Below are 26,478 nucleotides of genomic sequence, written 5' to 3' on the forward strand. Positions count from 1 at the left end.
TGGTTATTTACGTTTTTCTATTTCCTAAAGGTGAAATCATCGACAGAGAAATAAAGGAACGAACCTCTCTATTAAAAAGTTGTTTTTAATAGTAATTCTAATAAATGAGAGACTGAAAAATAAAACATATTCTTAAACAATTCAATCATGTCACACAGTTGTTAAAAACCAAGTTTGGAGTTCAACAAGAGAATTGCTTAGGTTTAGCTTGGAAAGTATGAGATATTTCAGCTAATCCATTGGTTTCTTTAAATTAAAACAAAGTTTTTAGGGCAGGAAGCCACAAAAAGTATTACGTTTTGAAAAAGTTACTTCCACACTGCAGCTACTAAGAGTTTAATGTAAAACCTGAGAATATTCAAACCGATCAGCTGTGAGTTTGTTCTAAGTAAAAGTGTCCAGGATTCATCCGTTTAATTCAGATTTTTCTACAAAGGCCCAATTACAAAAACAGCTGGAATATTCTCTGACCCATCCTGGTCATAATAACAGCTGAGGGTTCAACTGTTATCAAAAAAGAAAATCACAAATTTGACCACAATAACTTCAATATCTGTTGTTAAAACCAAAACACAAATAAGCTAGCAAACAAAAAACAGACGATGCTGTTGAAGAATAAAAACTAAAAACATTGAGTGCTGGCAAATGAATGTGATATGAAGTAGTGATATGAAGTTCTATAAAAAATAGGCCCAAAATAAAATCCCACTCTGCTGTGAGCAGCAGGTAGAGCTGGGTTTCTGTATAACCAGCAGGATGCTGGCCCTCGATCGAGGCCTGGAGTATGACACCACTGCTTTCAATGAAAGTTACAGATGGTTGGGCGCATTTTATCATCAGCATCTCCTGAGGAAACGTTTAATGCTATCTTGTGTTTATCTTAAAAAAGCAAATGTCTCAGGCAATGTGGAGCAGGAAACAGCTTTCAACATCTCCTTTAAGGATTGAGTCAAGCTACTATATTTCACCCCGACAAACAGGTTACAATCTTGGAGAAAAAAAAAAGAGCTACACAAAGAGCAGGCTTTTATTGGCAACAAAGGCACAAAACCATCTCATAAACACAACAGATGCACATTGGCAAAGATTCATCCAGCCTAAAGGTTTGTTTCCAAACCAGACAAAAATCCATGTTAAGTGTGGGACAGAATATACGAAAAGAAATGTACTAAATGTTGGAGTAACTCAACATGATTAGAGCTCTTTATGAAGCTCAAACACTTCCTGAAATCATTTATTGCACACACACACACACACACACACAAAGAAAACCCTATAGAGAGGTGGTTATAACTCTTTACTGTTAAAAGAAAACTACATTTTCTTTCAAATCTACATATAAATAGAAAAGGGGCCAAAGTGAGTTTCCATTCCGTCTCATGTGCGTTTTGATCTCAGATTCAAATGCCTCAAGTCACGAGAACATCAATACAGGTGCGGACACACACCGAGGGAAATAATTATGTGCCCCAGTGAGTGCATTATGATCTCATACCAAGGACATGATGGCTTCTGGCACACCGACACAAAATAAGGAGAAAAACATGCAACAAAGCAGGAGAGCTGCCAGATTAAACCTGCGGTTGGAGCCCATGCAAGCACACAGCTGCGTAATCAGACACTGACTGACACCCAATCTGAAATTTCAGAATCTAAAATCAAACTAAGAGTAAAAGTAACAAGACTTATTGTTTTTTGTTGTTGTTCTTGTTGATGAGCTGTAAATTATTCAGATCCACACTGAACTAAACCTGCATCACAATGACCAGAAATCTGTAAGGGGACCCAAACTAAGAATAACAAAATAAATACATTTTTTTCAACCCAATGTCTTTGGCAGCATTGTAGTAAAAAGAAAAAAAGCACTTTTGTTATTAACTGCTGTGATCAACCTAAACAGTGCAGATGACAGAGGGTGGGATGTGAAAGAACATAATGAAGGGGGCTTTTTAAAAGAGTAATCTGCCTCCCTCGGCTCTGCAGAGACAAGTGGAGAAGCTGGATGTTGCAGGACGGCTGATGGAGGCAGAGGAGGAGAGAATGAAGGGGAGTAAAAATGGTGGAGGGGGAAGGGGTTGGAGATAACCATCAGTAATTTCAGCCCGCCGGTGGATTTCCATTTGCTCGCTGGCTTGACCAATGGTGCGTTTGGATGTCTGCACCAAACTGTGTCGTGCTGCTGAAACAACTGGGGGAGGGGAGGGGGGAGGGCAGGGAGGCATTTGGAAGGAAAAATAAAGTAGTGCTGCCATTTTGGTGGCATTTGAACAATGGCGTCTTCACACTCTCGTGCACATGCTAAGGTAATTAAATGAAGAGAATCAGAGTGCATCCAGAGGAATAATGTTCACTTCTGAATACAGTACTTTTTCTTTTCATCTTCCATAATATTTTTGGCCTTTAATGTCACACACAACCTTGATTCGTTTCATCTCCTCACGTTTCTCCTTCTCTTTGTCTTTCGACAGCTCTCTTTAGGGGGCGCTATAGCTAATCATCTGCCTCTTTCCAACTCTCTTGTCTGTATCCTCCTCGTTCAATCCAACCACACTCATGTCCTCCTCCACTGCATCCATGGACTGTAAAGCAAAGGATGACTGTAAAAGGACGACTCCACTTCCACTTTGGATGTAAAAAAAAGGCATACGGGTGTTTATTTGTTTTGCTTGAGTTCTAAAATCTCATTTCGATTTAACACACTTAAAGGGAGAATTTCAATTCAGTTTTGATCAAAATGGTTTGGAATGACCTGGTCTGAGTTTGTACTACCAACCATGAAGATGGATCTGCTTTTATAAAACAGAGCTGTCGTTGGCTGTAGCTGATGAATACCGTAAAATTTGCACAAAGGATCTAGGTTCATAATAACAATAATAAAGTTAATGAATAACAAAAACTGTATTGTACAAGTTTGGCAAGTACTTGGAATACGCCATTATGCCTAACCAAACCTTGGCAAGCAGTAAACAATGATTAAATAATCAGTTATTCTGTTTTTCAGGGCAACTGGAATTTAAAGGTTCATGTAGAAGATGATGCATATCTGAGTAGTTTCTTCATTCCCAATAAAAAAAAATCTAAAGTAGCACTAATCACACTAGATCAACAGAATCTGCGATAAGCAGAAAGGAGCAGGACAATTCCTGCCAACTACAACCAATGACAAAAGATAGACAAGCCCTGGTCATGTGACCCATCACATGACCATCTTGGTCTGCTTTAAAGTTGTTGTTGTATGCCACATGAAGGCCCTATTACACACTTGAACGGAGGAAAATTTACGTGGAAAAAGTGAGAAGAGTTGTGTTCTTTGTGTGAAATTTTCACTGATGTATCACAACTGAACCACGTTAAAACCACGGAAGAAGTACAAATAAACCACGCAAAGGTAAACACGTAAATCAATCTAAAAGCCAAATCTGGCAAAAATGTGTGCATCAATTTCATAATTTTAACGTGATACGTGCGCTGTATACACGATACAAAAGTTATACATTTGTGATACATGCGGGAATAGTCCATGAGACGTACATGGAATGGTCATGAAAGTCACAAATTTGCGAATGCAAAAATCCCATGCAATGCGTACGATTTTTGTAATATTTGTGTATAAACCATGTATAATACACTTCAACTGTGTACTTCTCTTTTATAATAGCAGTTAAGATGAAGCTATACATTTGACATGAGAGTCACATGCACATAAACACCATCAGGATATTATTTCTGTTTCTCATCCATGTTGATTCACATTCCGTTCCACGCTGCTGTTTCCCCCATTGATCCATGATCGATACGCTCTTATTAATTACAAATATGTTGCTTCTTGCCCTTTTGCTGTTGGCCTTTTTTATTCTGCCTTTTTCTTCTGACATTTAATTAATAAAAGATGTCACTTTTTTAAATTTGTTTTCAACACGGATGCATATAAAAAGTTTGTCATGGTGTCTTTCTGCGTTTCTAATTTTACTCATATTTCTAACATGTTCTTCAAACTTTTCACGGGTTGTAGCTTTGATTGTATCTAAAATCAGGAGGATATCAGGGTTTCTTGGGTAAAATGTAAGCACTGATATTTGCTGAGGTGTGGATTTAGGTAAACAGAAAAATCGAGGTCAACCATTGACTGTTTTTGAGAACTGGACAGAGAAGAGTGACGTCACCCGAGGAAAATGTCTTACTTACAGCGTCAACGATGTGAAGTCAATTTCTGCTGCCATTTTTCCAGGATATGGGCGTCGCCATGTTGGAACCAGATATCGTCAGCAAGCAGTGATTGGTCTGAGTCAGTCTCTGTCAATGTTTCTATGGCAACCACTCCCTCCACACCCCTACCACTTGGAAGCGGGCTGCAGGAAATCCGTTTATCAATGGCTTAGAAAGGTTGACGTGAGATCGCACACTTTTGTTGAGGCATCTTTTTTGCTAGTTCATAACTTTAATAACCATTCCGACAGTTAGAATGACTGAGTGTTAGCTGTTTATTTCTCTATAGAAGTCGATGGGATTTTGGCTTCTTGGTGTCATAGGGCACTTCCTGTTTGGAATGCCAGGGGGAGGGGTCGCTCAGTCCAGATCTCATGTACAGTCAATGAAGTCAACGCAATGTCTTTCTTAAGAGATTGACCCTGGCTTCTGCACTTGTGGGAATATGTGCACATGTTAATGTGTTGAAAGGGCGCCTCTGACACACTGTCTTTATCTCACACACACACACAGAAACATGACAGCGAGGTTGGCTTCATCCCTGCAGGCTTTTCATCCGCTGCCCGACATAATGCTACATCCCCAAACACCCCCATCCCGAGCAAAACACACACACACATACAAGTAAAGCCGCACACAGACACACACTTCTCCTTATTGGCTATTATCTGGGCTGTCGGAGCCTGTGTTGATACCTAATGAAGGGCCACCATTGCCATTTCTCAGCTGACGGTCACCATGGCTACGAGGGAACTGGGGGTGGAGGGGGTGGGTGCATCTTAGAATAAGAGGATAAGGAATAAAGAAAAGGGTGTGCAGAGGTTCAGCATAAGAAAAAAAAACGATTGCACTTGTTTGTTTTTCCTCCTTTGATCAAGAAAACAGCAATCATGTTGCCTTTAAAGCTGCTGCAGGAAGCCGGTCCTGGCCACCGAGGAAAGCTCAGCTACGAAGCTCTTTTGTTAGAAATAACAGAAGCAATCCATATTCCTGTCGACACAAACCTGTGAAAATGTTTAAAACAGAAAGAATTGAGAGGGTTTCTTTCTAAACTTTACTTTTCTTCTCTAGGTTTACCTATTTGAGTTTTAAGTTTTAATACTTTTAAAACAAGAAAAAAGACATTCATCTGTGGTCTGATATTGGCATAATTAGTTTCAAATACTAGTTGTTTTTTTACTTTTTTGATCTAGCAATTTAATTTCTAGACTTTGTGTTACCATATGTGATTGAAGAAGCTTTGTCACATAATTTATTAAACGTGTCTCAAGACATATTTATTGAAACTTACTGAGCTGTTTATTGTCTATAATTTGGCAAAACAAGAAGTTGTTTTTTGTTTGAACCTTCAGTGTTTAGTTATGCACATTATAAGACTTCTTTGTTATTGTAATGAAGTTCATCAGTTTCAGTTTCTCATCATCTGTGAGGTTCCACAAGGCTTTGGTTTAGGCCCCAACATTTTCATCCACTTTCTGCCGTATCACACAGCCACTACGTACATTTTGCACATATGGAACAGATGAAAATTGGTCATACATGAAAATATGTGGCAAAAGTAAGAAGAGTTGTGGTCTTTACGTGACATTTTCACAAATGTATCAAATGTATCACATTAAAACCACGGAAGAAGTACAAATGAACCACGCAAAGGACTCGTAAACCAACGTAGAACATGAACAGTGCGTGATTATTGTTCTGTTTATATTCAATTCATTATTGATTCATGCATCAATTACTTAATTTGAATGTGAAATGTCGTATACGTGCCATAAAGGTTATTCATCGGTGGTACATGCGTGAAGAGTCTGTTAGACATACGTGGGACAGTTGTGGAAAGCCACAAAAATGCGTATGCATCCCACACAATTGCTTCAGATTTAGGTAAAAATTCTGTATAAACTATGTAAAATGTGCGTAAAGTGTGTAATTATCAACTGACCAAAAGGTTTAAACAGCTCAAAACCAAAATCAGGTGAATAACCATCGATTTAAAACCTGAACAGACATCTGTGAACATCCATGAATAGCAAAAGCGGAAACACTTTTAATTCTGTGCATCAAAATGTAGGAAGTGGCTGTGAGACACGGTTTTTTCTCCATTATATTTCTCATCATACTTTAGCAAAGAAAGCTGAATTTCATCTGGAATTACGAAAACATTTTCTTTTGGACCTTCACTTAAAACCTGAGGCTTCCATGATTGGTTTGTTGCAGGTGTTGATCTGGTCAGACGTTTTATTCCACCTGAGGGTCGATGACAAAGAGACCCTTTCCTTTGTCTTCAACCGTCTCCACAGTAAACACGCCTGCCAGGTCTTCTCTTCCACTGCCACTCACCATTTCTTCCTGATTTGTAACAGTGCTCAGCTGATGGACAGTTTGTCCTTTAACTCAGGGACATAATTGTGTTTTGAAGGGGACAGATGACACGAGGGCCGCGTTAATCACAACACTAAACTCGTTTCTGAAGGACAGTTGTAAGGTGGTGCTTCCACACGCCGACTGCGGGCAGGACTGGACGTCTGTCACAATCAGATGTGGCAGCACTAATGCGGCGTGCACGCCGCCGCCTAATGAGAAGACGCTCCGGCGTGGATGATGAGACGCCTGTCAGCCCCCTTCCAGCAGAAACAGCCTCTGCCAGCGGGAGTCGTGGCGTGCACGCGCGCGTGCTCCTGATGGATGGATCAGACTTTTCCACAAAGCAATATGCTGTAATTAAGATTATTCAGATTTAACTGAATTAAAGACGGTGAGGGATTCTGTGTGTGAAAACGACACTGTGAATTAAACACGCTCAAACTTTGTTAAACCTGGTTGCCTATAATCGGATTTCAACTTTGCGCCGCTGTCAAAGTGACACGTTGACACACAAAGGCTTCAGTGCGTGCTCTTTGTTTGGTTTTGGCTCACACTCAGACAGCTGACGGTCAGCATGCATTCCACGGATTATCGGAAACCTTTTCACATCTTTTAACAGTATTTTAGGTTTGCTTTTACTGCTTTCTGTTGTTTCTCATAGTTTTTACTGTTTCCTCCAAACAAACTGGAGTAAGTTTCAATAAATATGTCTTGAGACACATTTAATAAATTATGTGACAAAGCTTCTTCAATCACATATGGGAACACAAAGTCTAGAACTTAAATTGCTAGATAAAAAGGTAAAAAAAACACGCTACACAAACTGTATCTTTTCGGATTAAAGCTACTATAGGGGAAATTGGTGTTTACTACTTCCAACTATCTGTTTTTAATGATATTTTGGTTGCAGCTCCATCTTTAGGAAAGAGTTTTGACTTAATGTTTATTAATAGGTCTTTTTTCAATTGAACCATTGAACCAGCAGAGTGGACGAAAGAAAAATGAGTTCCTGGCACAAAAACTGTTAATGATCCACCAATGAAACTCTAAATTTACTTTTCTTAGCTTCAAGAGTTATTTGGGAAAATCCTTAAGTTACTTGGGAAAATCTATTCGTTGTTTTGTTTTGACTGTAAATTGTAAAAGCATAATTTTCCCAAAAAAAAGAAATGGTGTTTTACCAGAAGTAGCTACAACTGACTCACTAAATCAGGGGTGTCCACACTTTTTTGGCATGCAAGCTACTTTTGAGACAATAAGCTCCAGAAAACTACTACAAAGTTGAAAACTTGTACTGCATTTTCTGATAAAAATGCTTTGTTTATGTACTAATACTTAAAAATCTACAGAAAAGCCATTTTATTCAATTTAAAAGTTAACAATTTCTACTATATCTTGAGTAAAAAGTATATTTTCATGTACTAATGACTTACAAAATACATAGTAAGAGTTCACCAATTTTTCTGAGGAGATAGCTCTGTCACATGTATGAATGTTATTTTTGTAGTAATAATTAGAACGGATAAGGCGTTTTATAATAAAAACAGAAAGCATCAACAATCTGCCGGTCGACGCATTGAACACCCCTGCACTGAGAAGACTCTGAAGATTACTTAAAGACCTACTCTGATCATCTACTGATCTATTGGAAAACCGTTCCCTATTGTCTTTTAATTATGATTATGCAAAATTCAAAAAGCCTGTGTTGCTTTTTAGGACAGTTTGGAGTGGCAGGACCTCATTAGACATTTTACTTACGTTTTTATATCTTCTACTGATTCACGATGATTACAATAAAGAAATACTCAGAAATGTAGATTTAGGCCTATTTTTTCCTCAAATATGTCTTCCACCATTAAAAAAATGTTATGAGAACATGATAAACATACACAAAAAAAAGAAGATTTTCATCAGAGTGGGTCTAAACTGATGCCATACCTTGGGGTCATCATCTCTGCATTAACAACCATCACATTTGGGATCATTTTGAAAAAATGTCTAGACAGTTATATACCTAATATATTTTCTAACAGTTCTGCTTTTGAATGTCTGCCTTTGTACTTCAGTGTCAAATGTTCAGTTATTATTCCCTAATATCCTTTTTAAGTGCTTGTCAATTAAATTATCAAAGAAAGAATTTGGAGATTTGTTTTTTGCAAAAACAGACAAACTTTAATTGTTTAACCTGATCAAAATCAAAGCTTTAACTGAAATACTGTTCCGTCTTTCATAAAATTCTTAACAGAATGTCTGTCTGAATTTAGATTTGTGAGCACATTTTAAGAAACATCTGAAAATTTAAAAGTAAAAAGGTTTTCCATTAAAATAATTGGATTTATGCAGTAAATAATTGGAACAGTCCCATTGTGTTGAAGAATTGTTATCTGGAAATGATCTTAATTTTAATCAGGAATTGTATTTAAAAAAATAATAATTACCTGTTTTACAGGTTTAAGTCTCAGAAATGCTGTTATTTTTAAAGCATTGACAATTACAAAAATCAATTTAAAAGAAATTTCAAAATCATCTGATTTAGGAGCAAATGGACAAAAGTTCCGTAATCATCATGTTAAAGTTTAGCACCTTTTTATGATTTATAACACATTATTTGATGTTTGACTCATGTTCTAGCCTCAGAGTTGAGTAAAATCCAAACCTTAACCAAGAAATTCAAATCCTGTGTCTCTAATAATCTCATGCAGTTCCACACCTGGTGTAACAATAAAAGCAACCATTAAAAGTCACACAAAATGAAACAGCACAAGCTTATTTTGATGGTTGGACTGTTCAAAATGTAAAAAAATATATATATAATAGGTAAAAGAGTTTTTGTTTTCTGTTTTGTTGAAAGCATCATAATGCTGCCAAAAATAACCAAAAGCCTCAATTTTCTCTTAAAAAACAACAATTAATGTATCCCACTGATATTATTCACTGCACTCACCATCAGCTTGTTTTTGCATGTAAAGGGAGATTTTTTCCATAGCTTTTCCACTCTTTTTTTTGGCATTTTTTTCCTTGGGTTTTTGGAGATGAAACTATCAGTTTTCGATTTTAATCGGAAACCAAATAAATCTCTTTCACTGAACTTAGTAGAGACTAAAAGGACGTGGCTAAATAAAGTGAAACCAAAGTGTTTTTAGCTGAAGGGTCTTCAAAACCAGACGGTGATCAGAAAGGCGTGGAAGGAAAGAAAAGGAGCAGAAGAGGAAACATTTACAGAAAAGACAATGAAGGTCACAGAATTTGTCAAGAAAAAAATCCCCTTTTTGGAAATAAATTTAAACAAAACCTTTCAGCTTCTGTGAGTCCAGAGCCTAGTGAAGCAAGACATGTGTTCGGCCACAAAAACCAAAAAAAAAGGATTCTAAATTACACCAGAAGAGGCATTGATCCTTGCACAAACACACAAAAGACACGCACACGACCGATACATGCACACACAATGGCTTTCTGCAGGCCTTCCTGAGGCTAAGTGGCATTAACCTCCTTCTCTCATGGGGCCAAGTCAAAAGCCCCCAAGGAGCCCTAATAATCACACCACCACATCGACCCCCCCCCCTTCCCCTCCCCCGCCGTGCAGACGCTCCAGGCGCCTTGTCTGCAGCAGGAAATGTCAACACAAAAACATGAAACGGTTAAACCTTCACCAAAAATAATTCATTTACAAACGTTCAATTTTAGCTGAATTATTTGTTTTATGATGGAAAAAGATTGATCATATCATGTATGACCAGATACATTTATAAAATGAATTTATATTATTTTTAAAAGACAAAATATTATTTAAAAAAAGCAAAAGAGGAAAGACCTACAACAAAACTTTTTAAAAATGGCTTATTTCCTGACTACAAAAATAACAAAACTAAATTAAATTAGGAAAATATGTAAGATAGTCAGCATGGGATATATATATATATATATATATATATATATATATATATATATATATATATATATATATATATAAACCAGATAGGTTAATAGTTTGTATAAGAGTATGAAAAAATGGACGGCATCTTTGCAGACCTCAATTCAAACAATGAAATGTTTGTGTAAATTCTGACGCCCCAATCAGGAATTTCTTAAACGTTTATCTCAAAAAAGAAAAAAAAATTGTCTTCAATCAGACTTCATAAAGGTCCATGTACCTGTCACAAGAACGGACAGACGGATGGATGGTTCCAACTGCAGCAGGTTTTATTAGCACAGCTAAAAGGCCATAAAGCTAAATCAGACAAAACGGGGTCAGGAAATCAGAAGATCAGGTCTGGATATAACGCTCTGTAATGTAGGCAGAGTGGTACAAACCATACTTTGCTCTGAGTGAGGCTCAGTGCTTAAGTACACTGTGAGTGATTGCAAATGAGAGTCAGGTGTGTGGCATCCAGAACCTGTGCGCTGGGGTTGCTGGGAGATGAGGTGCACTCAGAACTCTGGAGACAGTTCTCGCCGGTGACCAGAGGGGGAGACAGAGTTCTGGCTTCTGACAGTAACGATTATGTGAGTTTAAGCATAAATTTGAAGACGGATGTTTCCAGGAAAAGCTCATTATCCTCGTTAAAGAGAAAAAAGGATTTGAAAGTCATATAAAGAACAAAAACTTAGGTTATTGCTGGTGAAAGGGGGGGGTTGTGTTCGGCAGTGGAGTGAATGTGTGTGTGAATGTGTGTGTGTGAATGTGTGTGTGACTGTAGAGCGCTTTGGGCCTTGTAGGTAGAAAAGCGCTATATAAGTATATGCCATTTACCATCACTAAACATTGTTTTAATTCTGCTTCTTTAAAAATTACTTTGGCTTTTGTTTTTTAATTTTTACACAAAAATTAAGATAGAATTAAACTGGAAACCATAACATTTTTGAGAATTTCTATAAAAACTTCGATAAAAACGATAGAATTGTAGATAATCTGAAGCTCTAAACCAAAGGTTTGAGCATAACTACATGAACCATAAACATTTGTGTGGCAACACTTTGTTCCATAAAAGTTTTTTTATTTTTAAGGTGTTCTGACATGATTATTTTTCAACCTCCATCTTTTACACACAGTTTATGGATTCAATATCTTTCCTGGTCCCCTCAGGGGTTTCTTTGGACTACATATTGCCCTTTTCTGGGCCCTCCAGTGCCTGACCTTTATCAGGAACACAAGATCTTTCCCTTTTTCTTCAGGAAAACATAATCACCCATTCTCTGCTCAACAAAAGCTAACAACTCCACAAGATACCATCGTAGATATTGAAAAAAAAATGCAGAAAACTTTTATTTGAACAAATTAGCTTTAAAAACAGAAGTTTAGCTAATATTATTATTTCAATAAATGCAAATAAAACGCAGAGTCCGTTTGAAGCTACGTGACCTTAGTATGTAAGCTGAGACAGAATATAGAATGACACTGACATCAGGAAGCATTTTCTTTAGAGAACAGACCAGAACCTTCTGATAGAAATGATTCCTCATCATTTAAATTATATATTTCCCCATAAACACTCATAGTGGCTCCAGTTACAGAAAAAAAAGAAGAAAATTCAGAAAACAGGGGAAAAAAGGAAAGAAAATGGTCACAGAGACATAAAAATGTTCCAGAGCTGTCATTCACAAAGTTTGACGGATCAGACAAAAACAGCTCTCACACTTATGGTTTTGTATATTTCAGGATTTTTTTTTTTTTCTTGGGGGGGGTTGTGTAGGTGGAAGCCATGCTGCATCGGTGTTGGTGCGTGGAAAAAGAGGATAGTTGACAGATGAAGTCTATTGTGTTGTCTTTTATGATGAGTGAGTATGTGTCTGCATGTGTCTATGTGTGTGTGTGTGTGGGGGGGGGGGGGGGGTCTGATCAGCTGGGGGGCGTCATTGCGGGAGTCACTGGTGTGTAACGGCACACATGCTCCCTCTTGATTGGCCCGTTATCACCCACACAGGCTGCTCTGCTCACTCTTCTCCACTTGAAACAAAGCATCGCTGCTGCTCTGTTCTATCAGAGGGAAAATGGCCGAGGAGGGTTTGTTTCATTTAAGAAAAAATAGGGAAGTCTTTCGTAAAGAAGTCATGTTTGTCTGTGCAGAAACACGTTGGAAGTAGACTTGTTTTTTCATGAAGAGCATTACAGATTTGCTCTCCGTGAACAAACCTGACTTTCCTGCAGGTTTGTCTTGGCCACAGCTCGGGTGTGTTGTGTGAGTGTGCTGCTTCACGACCTTTCAGGGTGAGTGGTAAGATAAAGAAGTTTAAAAGCAGACATTTCCACACCGAGGCGTGGAGGCTCTAAAACCGACAGGAAGCCTCAAAGAGAGGTGGTGGTTTGAGCAGACACGCTGTAGAATGAGGGGCAGCCTGCATTCAGACAAAACAAACCCTCTTATCAAAACTGTCTATTGTGGTTTGTCATGCAGTCAAATGTCATCCTTTCTTGAACACGGTTGTCTCTGGGACCGTTGATAAGGCGTTGGTCACTCCACTGGTTCTGGTGAAGGCACAGACTCTGCTGCATGTTTTTTAAGCTTCAGTCACAACTGTCTTTCTAGGTGGATACGAGATGTCAGCAGGAGAAAAATGGACACATTTGCATGGGGCACGAAGGTGGCCCACACTAAATATCAAGGTTGTGGGCCTCTAGATGAATTCATGGTGCAAAAATGTTCATTTTTCTACAGGCATGCTGTGCCAACAGGTCGTAGTGAAAACTTATGCAACACATGAGGGTAAGTAAGGGTGAAGTAGGTGAGACGCTGGTGTGTCATACAGATTTTTCATTTTTTTAACCCCCATGAATCTTTTGCACTGCACATGGAACTTATTAGTGTTGTTCATGTGATAAGTGAGCGCTCCTTGCATTCACCCTGACTATTAGACATGAGGAAATTAGACAAACAGAGTGTAGTTTGAGTGATCATCCTTCAGGTGTCCTACAAACACTTTTATATTACGTGTACAGCCAATACTCACACCTCACTAACGTCTAGAACAGGGATGGGCATCTCCAGGCCTCGAGTGCCTCAATCCTGCATGTTTTCCGACATATCAATGAAAATGTCGTTGTCAGGACGGACCTTGATGTGGCCATTCGGGCCTCAAGACATCTCTGCTCCCCTTAAGGTGCAACCACTTCTCTCTACGACCCAGACGACCCAAAAACCTTCAGTATCCATTCTGGTCAATCCCCATAGGGGTCCATGTTTGTCTTTAGATGGCAGGAGGCTCACCTGAACAATGCTTCATAAAACTGACGCTGAGATCTGTGAAATCTCAAACTACCAACTGATGAACAATGAGGGCTGCAAGCAACATTTACCTATTATGTTTGCGTACTTTTCAGGTGCATCACAGCACGTTATTTTGAAATGAGCAGATATTAGTTCTGTGTTAAACTACATCAAAGGGTAGAAGGGGGATTTGTTCAAGAAAACCTCTGAGCTGTGTCAAGCAAAAAGTAGCTGGAATAGACTCCAAAATAATGGATGGATGTTGGTCATTGTGAATTTCAGCGGCCAAAAATGGAAAATACAAAAAATGATAACAATAATTTAAAAAAAGATAAAAATTCATTAAATAAAACAAAAATAGAAATAGCATGACCCTATGGGTTCTCCAGGGTTAAACAAATATTTACTCTGTTTCTGTGATTTTTTCCAAAGTTAAATTGAAATGATGACATCATATAAAAACACGATTAGTGTTTTATGCTGTTAAAATTGTTTCTCGACCTGAATGAATCAATGTTCAGTTATTTTAAATTCATGTACATCTTTTATAATGCTTTGTTTCAATTTATTTGAATAAACACTGCCGTCTTTTTAGTTTTTTCCGGTGATTGAATTAGTTTCAAATGACAACAATTAAAATGCAAAAGTGGCCCATAACAGCAAGAGTAAAATATTCAGGGATGCACTCCTCCGTTCTACACCTAAACATCATAAAAACCTGCAAACATCTGTGAATTCTCTGCAGACGGTTATCAGTCTGGTCCTGCGTCAGCTCTAACATCTTGTTTATTTTTTTTTAGCTTTAGCTGCTAGCAGCTGAAAAGCTTTTGGTTTCCTGGTTCTTCCCTCCAAAATTCTCAGAACAGTAAAAACAAAAAAGAGGAATTTCAATGCTGTTGTATCACAAACATGGAGCTAATTAGTGTCTGCCTCCTGCCTGTTTTCGATGCTCTTTCTACCTGCATGTGCTCCATCCCAGCAGCCTCAAATCCAACTTCACTGCAGGAACGGCAGATTCCGAACGAACAATGATGTATTTATGAGAATGGGATCCAAAAAAAGGGAAGGATAAAATGTGAGGAGGGTCGGAGAGGAAAGGGGGGCTGCAGGATGAGAGTTGGGGGGGGGGATCTGGAAGCAAAGAGATAACAGCTCCCCCTCTCTCTAAGTCGCCATGTGAGCGGTGTGCCACAGCAAGCATCTGGACGTTAAAGATAGCATGGTAATCTGCTCTGCAGAGGCGCACACACACGGATCCATGAAAAAACACCTTATCCATGATCAGATTTGGTCAGGTGAGGTATTCATCAAACCCCAGCCACTCGGTAAAACCCCCCGCCCCGTCATTCCATCACCATACTGCTGTTTGGAAAAAAAGATGCGGCCTCATGTCTGGGCATGCGTTTGGACGGAGGTCACAATTACATGTACGCCAGTTACGTCACAAACATGTCTGACATGCGATATAAGCCGTGCACAAATGCAAATGAGCCAGTTAGTCTTGGGGTGTGCACTGAGCATGTGCAGAAGGTAAGCATGCTCCACCAAAAAAAAAAAAAAAAAAAGGGAAGAAAAAAAAACGTGATGTGACTGGGTCCTGAGGCCAAACGCTTGTCAGCATTTTGATTTTTTTTTATTTGAAATGGTTTATTTCAAGCAATTAAGTAGAAATAATACACAAAAGCAACATAATCATCAGTTATACATTCATACAGTAACTAATCAAACTTAAGATAATTAGACATATTAATAAATATTGCTTGAAAGGGAGTGGAAGGATTCAACCAACAGCAGAAATATGCTCTGAGTCAGGAGTAAAAATGGGTCCTTTGGCTTAAAATAAAGGGCTTTTTATGATATTTTAACTTAAAAAAAAGATTTGTCTCAGAGGATTCCTGATGTTCAAATAGAATACATACAAATAATATTAACATTAGCTGCCACTCCCTGGATATTTTCTGTTTTTTGTACCACTTTCTGTAATCCCTAGAGATGGTTGTGGGTGAAAATCCCAGTAGATCAGCATATTCTGAAATCCTCAGACCAGCGCGTCTGGCACCAACAACCATGTTGGAACTGCAGCATGTCGTTTTGACAGTGTCTACAGAATTAGTTAATATTTCTGTAGAATAAGAATACTAGGGAGGTATGGAGCGGCATGAGAGCCATTACTGGCTTCAAGGAGAGGGGATGGACTGTGCCTGGTGATGTGGCCAAGGCGGATGAGTTCAACCATTTTTAAAGTAGGTTTGACTCAGTACACGCTCACCCATACCCAACCATCAGTGACTCCTCCACCTCTGCTGCTGTGACCGCCCCCCCTTTTCCACCCAGTGGCGGATCCTTGACTTCTGCTGCTGTGACTGGTTCCTCTACTCCACCAAGTGGCAGCTCCTACACCTCTGTGGCTGTGACCTGCTCTTCTCCTCCACCCAGCAGCGCCTGCTCCAGCTCCAGCCCTGATGCTGTGCCACCTATAAGTGCAGAGGAAGTGTGCATAGAGCTCAGGAGGCTCAATGGTTGGAAATCTGCTGGTCCTGACGGAATATCACCACGGTTGCTTAAGGACTGTGCGTCAGAGCTGGCGGTGCCTCTTCGAACCATCTTTCACACTCTACACTGCTGACTTTAATTATGCATCTGCAGCTTGTCATGTCCAGAAGTATTCGGACGACACTGCTATTGTGGCGTGTGTAAAGGGAGGGGATGAGAGTGAGTACAGGGAGCTCATCACCAGATTCACCTCCTGGAGCAGGGACAATGGTCTTGTGCTGAACAAATCAAAGATCAAGGAGATGATCATTGACTTTAGTTGGGTGTTCCCCCTACCAGCCAGTGATAATCGATGGTGGGGGAATCAAGGTGGTTGACTCCTACAAGTACTTGGGTGTGCACCTTGACCACAAACTGGACTGGTTGGAGCAGGCTCATGCTCTGTATAAGCTGAGGTCCTTTGATGTATGTACTGACATGTTGCTCCTCTTTTATCATTCGGTTGTGGCAAGTGCTGTCTTATATGGGGTTGTATGCTGGGGTGGCAGTATGACCACAAGGGATTGCACTCGATTGGACAAACTGATTAAGAGCTGTGCATCTGTGATCGGGAGGAAGGTGGACTCTCTGGGATCTGTGCTGCAGAAGAGGATGAGGGCCTTGACTCAGAGCATCCTGGACAATCCCAGACATCCCTTGCACAACAAGATGTCTGGTCAGAGGAGCTCACGGAGTAATAGACTCCTTTCACTGTGCTGCAGGACAGAGCGCTTTAAGAACTCATTTGTCCCTACAGCTATCAGGCTGTTTAATGAACCTGCAAGATATGAACTGATATTATTTTGTGAACTGTCTTTTTACTGTTGTTTGCTGTGTGTGGTTGTGTGTTTTGCTACCGGACACCTGAATTTCTCCTTTGGGAGTTTAATAAAGTTTATATCTATCTATCTCTACAAGTTAATACTTTCAGTTGCTGTCATGTAATTAGCTGGTTAGAAAATTGCGTTCACAAGTAGTTGGATGGATGTAACTAAAGTGACCGATGAGTGTATTTAGCTTATTTATGTTGGAGTATTAGAGTAGTTAAAGCATAAAACAAACAAAAAAGGTATTAAAAACGATCCTACATTTCTTGGAATTGTTGTGTTTTAAATTCTGGAGGAAAGGTGACTTGATGTCTTTCTGAAGGAAACTTTGTGGGTCACTATATCAGTGTTGGGTTTTTTGGGAGCTGTGACTGGGATCAATGGACGTCTTTGAAATTAACCTCATTGCAAACAGGGACATCTATCTCAAAATGGGCTGCAGCTGGGGGAAGTGGTGGTGGCTGACAGATTTCCCGCTGCCATTGGGTTCATTGACCAGGTTTGTTTGTGTGCTTCAGCCAACCTTTGCAGAGGTGTTTGTGTGCAGACGAGCACTCTCTGGAACCACAAGTTCAACACAGAAAAGTAAAGTGCCGCCTGCAGGACGGACAGGTGCAGATAGCGTCTGCAGAGGCCCGGCCTCTGTCACTGTTCAATGATACAATCCACAGAGGGTTCTCCAAAGACAGAACAGATAACAGAGGAATGAGACCATGCTGGAAACGCAATGGAAACATAGGTGTTGGAATCTAAGTGCATTTAAATCTCAGATGAAAAAGGTGTTTTGGTGTTTTGTTTTTGGATGTTTGGGGTTTTTTTTCTCTGACTCCCATATACATTTCCAGTATGATAGATAGATAGATAGATAGATAGATAGATAGATAGATAGATAGATAGATAGATAGATAGATAGATAGATAGATAGATAGATAGATAGATAGATAGATAGATAGATAGATAGATAGATAGATAGATAGATAGATAGATAGATAGATAGATAGATAGATAGATAGATAGATAGATAGATAGATAGATAGATAGATAGATAGATAGATAGATAGATAGATAGATAGATAGATAGATAGATAGATAGATAGATAGATAGATAGATAGATAGATAGATAGATAGATAGATAGATAGATAGATAGATAGATAGATAGATAGATAGATAGATAGATAGATAGATAGATAGATAGATAGATAGATAGATAGATAGATAGATAGATAGATAGATAGATAGATAGATAGATAGATAGATAGATAGATAGATAGATAGATAGATAGATAGATAGATAGATAGATAGATAGATAGATAGATAGATAGATAGATAGATAGATAGATAGATAGATAGATAGATAGATAGATAGATAGATAGATAGATAGATAGATAGATAGATAGATAGATAGATAGATAGATAGATAGATAGATAGATAGATAGATAGATAGATAGATAGATAGATAAGACTGCATTTCTGAGTCCTGTTTCTCCCAAAGACTCCCAAATGTGACAAAAGATGGTAAAGTTTAACAATTTTCACACACAGACATAGTCACTGCAGTGTTTTGAAAACAAATTCTTAATTTCTCAATGCTCCTAATGTGTGTGTCTGACTGCAGAGACAGACACAAATCCCACGAGTACTGTTGCTTTGGTGTCTGCACGACTGCTTGTTTTTGCCGCACACAAAAGCAGAACTGTTGTGATCACGTCTGGCCTCGGACATGTTGTCTGCGTACACTATCTGACATGTGTCAAGCACACATGCACCTGAAGAGCAGCAGCTCTCTGCATAAAGGGAGGCTTGACAGTCAGAATATGAGTCTGAGCTGAAGGTGCCAAGAAGCAGCCAGCTTTGTGCTGCACAGATGAAGAGCCTGCTGGGAAATCAGAGGAGCATCCCATAAGAACATCTGTCTACATCTACAATATTTACTGTCCTGAACCAGAACCAGGAGAGTTCTACAAATACTGTATTTCAGTTTTTAAACCCCCCCAAGACAAGGGGCCAGTTAGTGCTGCTCGCATGATAAGTTCAGGCTCCTGAATGTTGTGAAGCTTTGGCGCTATTGCAACAGGGAAAATCAACCTCATCCATTAAGTCTTCACCCTAAACCAATACCCAAATACCCCACCTTTTCTTCTCAGCCAATCACAATCATATCTAGAGGAGCATAACATAAAAGTCATGTTTTCCACAACTCTAAATTGATTACAACAACACAAAAAGATTGTCTCCAGACAAAAGTAACACATTTATTTGCAAGAAAACAATCAAACAACCGACTTAATGGTAAAGCAAAAAGGCTTCAGGGTGAACCAAGGCCAAAATATCAAATAAAACCCCACCAGACTGAAATAAAAAAATCTGACCTGTAAATGAAAGAAAAGGGAAAAAAGGACAAACACTAACCTCCCTAAAACTAGCATAAACAAACATGTGAAAGAAAATCTCAGCATCAACTACAATTTGTCAATACGCAGGTCTCTGTTTTGTGCAGCATCAATGCCATCTCTCCATTTATATGCAGGACTCACAGTGGCCGGGATTGCCAGATTGATGTCAGGTCATGGCCGTGCCCCAGTCAATGTCAACAGTCCTCATTAAGTGCACAACCTCCAAATGTGTCCGGGTAGCAATTGACAAAATGTCCAAAATCGTCTGGTCGCCATTTAATTTTTTTACTTTTTCTGCCAATTTTGCAGAAAAACTTGCATTTAGGTTGCTGTGTGGGTGCATTTTGGTATATGTGACCTAGGTGTAACCCTTGTGCTATCTTAGGCACTTTAACATTGGGAGTTGGGTCATCTAGACCCACTAGACAGTGCTCTGAACCTTTTTTCTTCAATGATTTGTGATCTTCACTGGTGTCCATGGATTACACAAAATCTTTCCACCTTTATCCACCTTTGTCATGGTAGTGAGAACACGTCAATGTGAGGGTGGGGTCATCTAAGATAGCACAATGGATGTAACTCACTGTCAGAGGTCAGAACTCTGTCTCCCCCTCTGGTCACCCATTAGAACCATCTCCAGAGTTCTAGCCACACACTGCAAACCTGAGTCTCACCCACTCAATCAACCACAGCATACTTAAGCTCTGTGCGAAGTATAGCCTTCATGACCGAGAATTATTTCTGAACCTGAGCTTCTGTCTTTTGACCCTGACTCTGAATGTTTGCCTGCTGCCTGCCTGTATTTTGACCATCCTGTCTCTCCTGTGAAGAACTTGTACCTGCTATGACCCCTGCCTGCCTGACCCTGATTTAGCTTTGTGGACTTTTAGCTGAGCTAATAAACCTGCTGCACTTGTTCTTGTGGCACTTACATTATCCTTATAAATTCACACATCTTTACAACTTCTTACAACTATTGGCCGCACAAGCCTCAAGGGAACTGCAAGACATGGCTGCTCCTCTCTACTACTGGCTACCGGCCCAGACAACCCAAAAGCCTGCAGCACCCAAATGGGTCACCCCCTATAAGGGACTAAAGCCAATTCGCCGATAAATTTACAAGAGCTAAATCCGAAACCCAAATAACCCATGGTGACATCAGTGTAGCAGAGAAACATCAGAAATGTGTTCACTCGGTTTGTGGTATATTATCCACTATTTTATTTGTAATTCAAAATATGTCTGGGTTAAACAACATAAGAAGGTTTCTTTATTCTGAAACTCATATTTAGAAAAATGGTTTCAAAAATAAATCAAACCAACATTAGAGGACTTGCATTAGTAAGTGTTACTGCTGTCGTCATGGCATTCATGTCAAAAACCCCTCAAGAAGCAGTGGGGAGCCACCAGCGGAGGTTGGCTCCAGCGTTTGGAGTGAAGGCTGCAGATATGAGTCAGGAGGGGAACGCCTTCAGCTGGAGAGCTGCCAGCAGAGACACACACCGGGTTTGTACGTGTGTGGAGCGTTGGAAAACAGCCCGGGTTTAGCTGCTTCCAGGCCTCATGTTCACGCCACATTACCCAGCCAACCATGACACGCACCCACAACACGCCAACAGCTTTCCACCATCCACACACAGGCGCACACTGGGCAGCTTTAGTGCACAACAGCAAACACGAACACAAAACAAAGCAAGTGCTTCTGTGTGTGAGAAAACCCAAACATAGAAAACAGGATGACCTGTAACAACAGTTGGAACTCTTAAAGGCAGCTCCTCCAGACCTTGTGAGCCTTTACAAATTATACAGTACTTTTTAAAAAGTATTTATACTTTTCGTACAAACTTGAACAAATATAGAATAAAATGGTCAATTATTTTCTATGGTGAACGATGGGGGGAAAAAAGATACAAATCACAAAACACAATTTAAAAATAATGTAACTTTGTGGGTTCTTCAAAGTTAGAAAATTAGTCAATTTTAGCTCTGTTCTCTTTAGCACCAGAGAAGTGTTGGTCTTCTTTGAACCACATGAGACTCTGAGAAGCTCATGGCCGGACCTTCTGCTGGTGTCCAGTCAAAACTGAACATGTGCTTCAGTTTTATTCAGCTGAAAGAATATTTTTAAGTCCAGGATCAAAGCTACTCTTTTTATCACAATGTATGACAATGCAATTCTTTCATTCTTATGAGTATAACTTGTGTTTTCATGATTTAACTGTAATTCTCTTCCAACTTTCAGATCAAAACTCAAAACTCATCTGATTATTTCTGCCTTCCCATCCTGATTCACTTTTGATTTTTGCTTTTTATATTTATTGTGCTTTAATGTTTATTTTTAACCTTTGCTTGTACAGTGTCATCGGGTTTTATGAAAGGCACTTTAAATAAAATCGATTATTATTATTATTATTAAACTGTATGACGTTAATTTATAATCATGCACCCAATTTGTCTTTTTTTTCTGTAAAATTATTACCGAACTTGTAACCAATAGTGCTACAACAAACAAACCTGCATTGCATTTTTTTATTTACATGATTGCTCTGATCTTTCTCTGTTTATAACATTTTAAACTTATAACAAAGCTACGTACCTATGAGCCATTTAATCAACCTAACTGTTTTGCTTGTTTGCTGTGTCCAAGTTTTGTCAGAAAGAAAATTTTACAGTCCAAATACCATGACTCGACTCAAAATTATTCTTTTTGAATCTAAATTGAAAAGATTTTTTTAATTCTAACTTTCTTGCTAGAAAGTCAGAAGCATTCCTCTAGCCGCATCTGTGGCATCAAACCCAGGAGTTTAAGATTGTCCAATAGGCTTTTTTATGTTGAGAATTAGGATTTAAAAGTTCGTGGGCCCAGTACACAGCCCTGAGGTAAGTTACTTGAAAGCTTATAAAACTACAAAGCACAAATATTTTTCCTGGCAGAGGGACTTTGCATTAATTTCCGAGGCTGAAGGGAATGTTTTGGCTGAATTATGCTGATGGGAATTATATAACAAGTAATCTGGGAGTGAGATCAATCAGTGAGAGGTTCACCTCTTGCCTGTGCTCAGCCTGATGCGGTGTGTATATCCGCTTAGCTCCAGATCTGATAGCACCAAGTCTTTAATTTGCTGAGCCATGATGTGGAGGTCACCTTCAACACTGAGACCCTGTTTCTCCAGGTTTTTCTTTCTTTTCATCTCACAATCCGTACAGAGATAGATCCTCTCTGGGGCCAAATGCTTTTGATAGAGTTCAGCCAGATTTACAAAATATCAGAGCTTTGAAGAGTCCACCACGTCCATGTCTCTGCCTTATGACTACTGCAGTCATGCGGTTGGACAAAAAGCTCTCTAGAGCTCACTGGAAACTCAGCCGTGTGGAACAATGCAAGAAGTTTAAAAAGATGAAATGAAATTCAGACAGCTTTGAACTTACTGAAGAAGAAAATGTATGCAAACTAAAGCCTGGCTGCACTACCACTCATTCAAACAGTCAGAAGAGATCAACTGCAACTGAAAGCTATCTGTGAACGCTCCTCTTATCAGAGCTCACGTCGCCTTACTGATGCTGGATCACCTGGATGAGGTAGTTATGGGTTTTTCTCCAGGAATGTAGAGCTACACCGATAAGTGTATCAGTCCAGCAGTTTACCACAACAATCACCATCCATAGTTATGTGACTCCATGCTATTATCTGAAGAACAGGTACAGCACGTATGCAGTCAGAATGAGTCAACAATTTGACGAAAGTGAATCTGAAAAACTAATGTAAAACAACCTCAAACGAACAGATGAGATCGGCTGCTGACAAAGATCTCTGCAACTGAGAGGACAGATGGAATCATGTGAATAGTCCAAACCCATCCATCAATCCATTTTCTACTACTCATTTAGGAGCAGGTTGCGGGGGCCAAAGTCAGACTGGGGGTCGCGGGCTTTCTACAACCAAAAAATGGGCAAACCTGTGCAGGTGGCCCACACGAAATGGCAAGGTTGAAGGCCAAACGTAGGGTGTAAATGTTTGAGCACATCTGACTGTTAGAATTTAGGAAATTAGACAAAACAAAAGCATAGTTTGTGTAGACATCCTACAGGCATCGTACGTTTCACCTGCACACCCCATGCATACAGCATTTGGGTGCAGATATTAAGGAGCCACTACCCACACTTTACTACTGACTGACTGTCACTGAGTGTTGCGGTGGTATTCTACAGTACAACAGCTCCTCTGGTGGGATACTGGGGCTATCCCAGGTCAGTCAAATCAAATCAAATCAAATCAAATCAAATCAAATCAAATCAAATCAAACTTTATAGTATAGCACTTTTCCTATAATACCATGACAGAAAGCGCTTTATATTAAAACAAAACAAAATAAAAATAATATATAAACAAGTACGAAAATTTAAATAGAGCCCCCTCCCCAGGCCTACACACAACCCCCACCACCCCTTTTGCTCCATACTGATGGAAATAGACAATGGGATATGGGCTGAGCACGAAAACAAAATGTTGGATGTTAGAAGTGCTAATATTTGGGACCTCACTCTCTGTGAATAGCTGCATAGCCAGCCAAATGCAGCATCACAGGCGGGGACCAGCCTCACCACAGGTGGGTGGTGCAGGTTTTCATGTAAAGCAGCAGCAGCTGAACAGCAGCCGTTCACAGAGGGAGAGAACCCAAAGAAGGAAGCACCGGAAATGAAAATGAAAATGAGAATTAAAGAGGGAACAATCTCTTAAATGTAATAGACAAATAAACAATAAAACATTGAAATATGGAATATTCATATAAATGATCAATAATGTATATTCATAAGGCAAGATAAAATAGATAGATAAATACAATATAGAATAAATACATAACACAATAAAAGTAGTAGAATTAGCCAACAACCAGGTTAAAAAGATGGGTGTTGAGCCTCTTCTTAAAAGCAACTATGCTCTATGCAGCTTTTAGGTCTTCTGGTAGACTGTTCCATAAACAAGTCAAGAGAGAGTCAAGAAAAGTCGCTCCAATATGTCCTATTTCCTGGAGTTTCCACTTATTGAGACACACCTGCAACACCTCCCCCTGGAAGGTGTCCGGGCCAGAGGCCTGAACAACCTCAACCGACTCCTCTCGAAAGTCCAAACCCTCCTTTCACATTTTGGTTTGAAGCATATATGTCACGAAATGTTTTTTTGAATATTTATGATAAACTAATCTTTTCTTTCTAACAAAAATCTGCTTGATACACTTTGCTCCTGAACACGAAAACTGACTATCCTCAAGGACGGTGGTGTCATCTTCTGCTTGATGAGCCTCTTTTTTTGTCTTTTATGATCTTCCCAGAAAAGCTCATTTCCATCATCCAGCAGCTTGACCACAACTCAGTGCTTTATCGTCTTCGCTGACTGAAAGCCATTAAAAGCACATTTAAACACCATTTTCCACTGAGGACGGCTACGGCTATACATCGACTCCCAGCTAAACAAGCAGAGCTGACACACTGATGAGCGGACAAAATGAGACAGAGGCAGCTCTGGCAGATTTAATTGCCACGAGGGCAATCTCATGTGACACCCCGTACAATACAGTTATTCTGCAACAGAGCCTGAAAGTTTGTGAACCATATAAAAAGTATGACAAAATGGCGAGTGCACCTCATCTTATTTCTCCCACTGGAGGTCATTTTTTTACTCCTTTAGGTTCAGGGGTGTTGGTTCCATGGCTGAGACATGTCATAGCTTTTGCTAAAAGGTACCTTCAGACCCTGGTGATCTTTAACTTGTACCGCAGTGGTCTATGTGTGCTTCCTACTTTTCTGCAGAACTTATTTCTACTAATTGTCACGGTGAGGTGGCTCGAGAGCCGGTTGGACCCAGATGCAGAGGCAGGAGGCAAGGATCAGGGCTAGTGGGTTTTAATGCACAAAAAGAACAAACAAAAAGCGCTGCAGAGCAGGATGACAAAAACCAAACGAAAACTCACTGTGGCGTGGCGAGGGACAAGGAACGAGGAACAGGGCATGACATGGCATGAACACCAGAACAGGAATACTAATGGACCAACACAGGAGGAAGGCAGAGACAAGACTTAAATACAGACAGGGCAGACAAGACACAGGTGGACACGATCAGGGCTGATGGGGACCAAAGGAAGCAAAACTCAAGAAAACAGACAAGACAGGAGACTTTCAAAATAAAACAGGAAACAGAAACAAGACAGAACAAGGACCAAAAACAAGACAACAAATTCAAATCATGACACTAATACTGTCTAGATGAAAATAGTTAAGGTATGTCAAGACTGGATGTTACGGTAAAAATGGCAAAAGGAAGTCTGTGGTCATTGGTTGGTCTGACAATACTGGCTTTTTTATGTAAAAGCAGTAAACTATCAAAGTGGAAGACATTAAGCTTCTTCAATTCAAAATGTTGATGGACAATTTGAGTTAATTATGTGTATTTGTGTGACCAAAGTAGTCTCTTGCTATGCTGCGGTACATCTTTCATGGATATTCTTGGTGCAACACCCCATGTTTTTTTTGTTTTTTGTGTCCTAATTGGCTGTAATCAACCACCTCTGTGACTCCACTAAAGAATGCGTTCAGCCAGTGGCGGTTCTACACTGACTTACTCCCTGGGCGAGTAACCCCACAGCCCCCCCCCCCCCCCCCCCCCCCGCACACCTACAAAATTTGACAACATCCTGTTGTGCTCCCTATCTTCTATTTAGCTATTTTACACAAAAAAATGCATGAATGTTCTAGACTCGTATTACAGGGGGGTCAAACTAAGTCACACAGGGGGCCTAAGTTAAAAACACGCTTAAGGTTTTGGGCCGAAGAAGATAAACATTTAATGAACACACTAAAGCTAAACTTTTAAACCTTTTAAACTGAACTTTTTGAACATAAATATGTATAAAAACAGGAACACAAGTTAAACCTTAAATAATATGTTGCTCCC

The 26,478-nt window shown here is 39.5% G+C and overlaps 1 protein-coding gene across 13 annotated transcripts in view; it reads right to left on the reverse strand.

Annotated features, from left to right (window-relative positions):
* nrxn3a (neurexin 3a) overlaps positions 1–26,478 on the reverse strand; it is a 166,985-nt gene that overhangs the window by 91,365 nt on the left and 49,142 nt on the right. The gene's annotated exons all lie outside the window — the stretch shown is intronic.

Source organism: Oryzias latipes, chromosome 22, assembly GCF_053564925.1.
Source record: "Oryzias latipes strain Hd-rR chromosome 22, Olatipes_Hd-rR_3.1".
In the NCBI taxonomy this organism is placed as follows: domain Eukaryota; kingdom Metazoa; phylum Chordata; class Actinopteri; order Beloniformes; family Adrianichthyidae; genus Oryzias; species Oryzias latipes.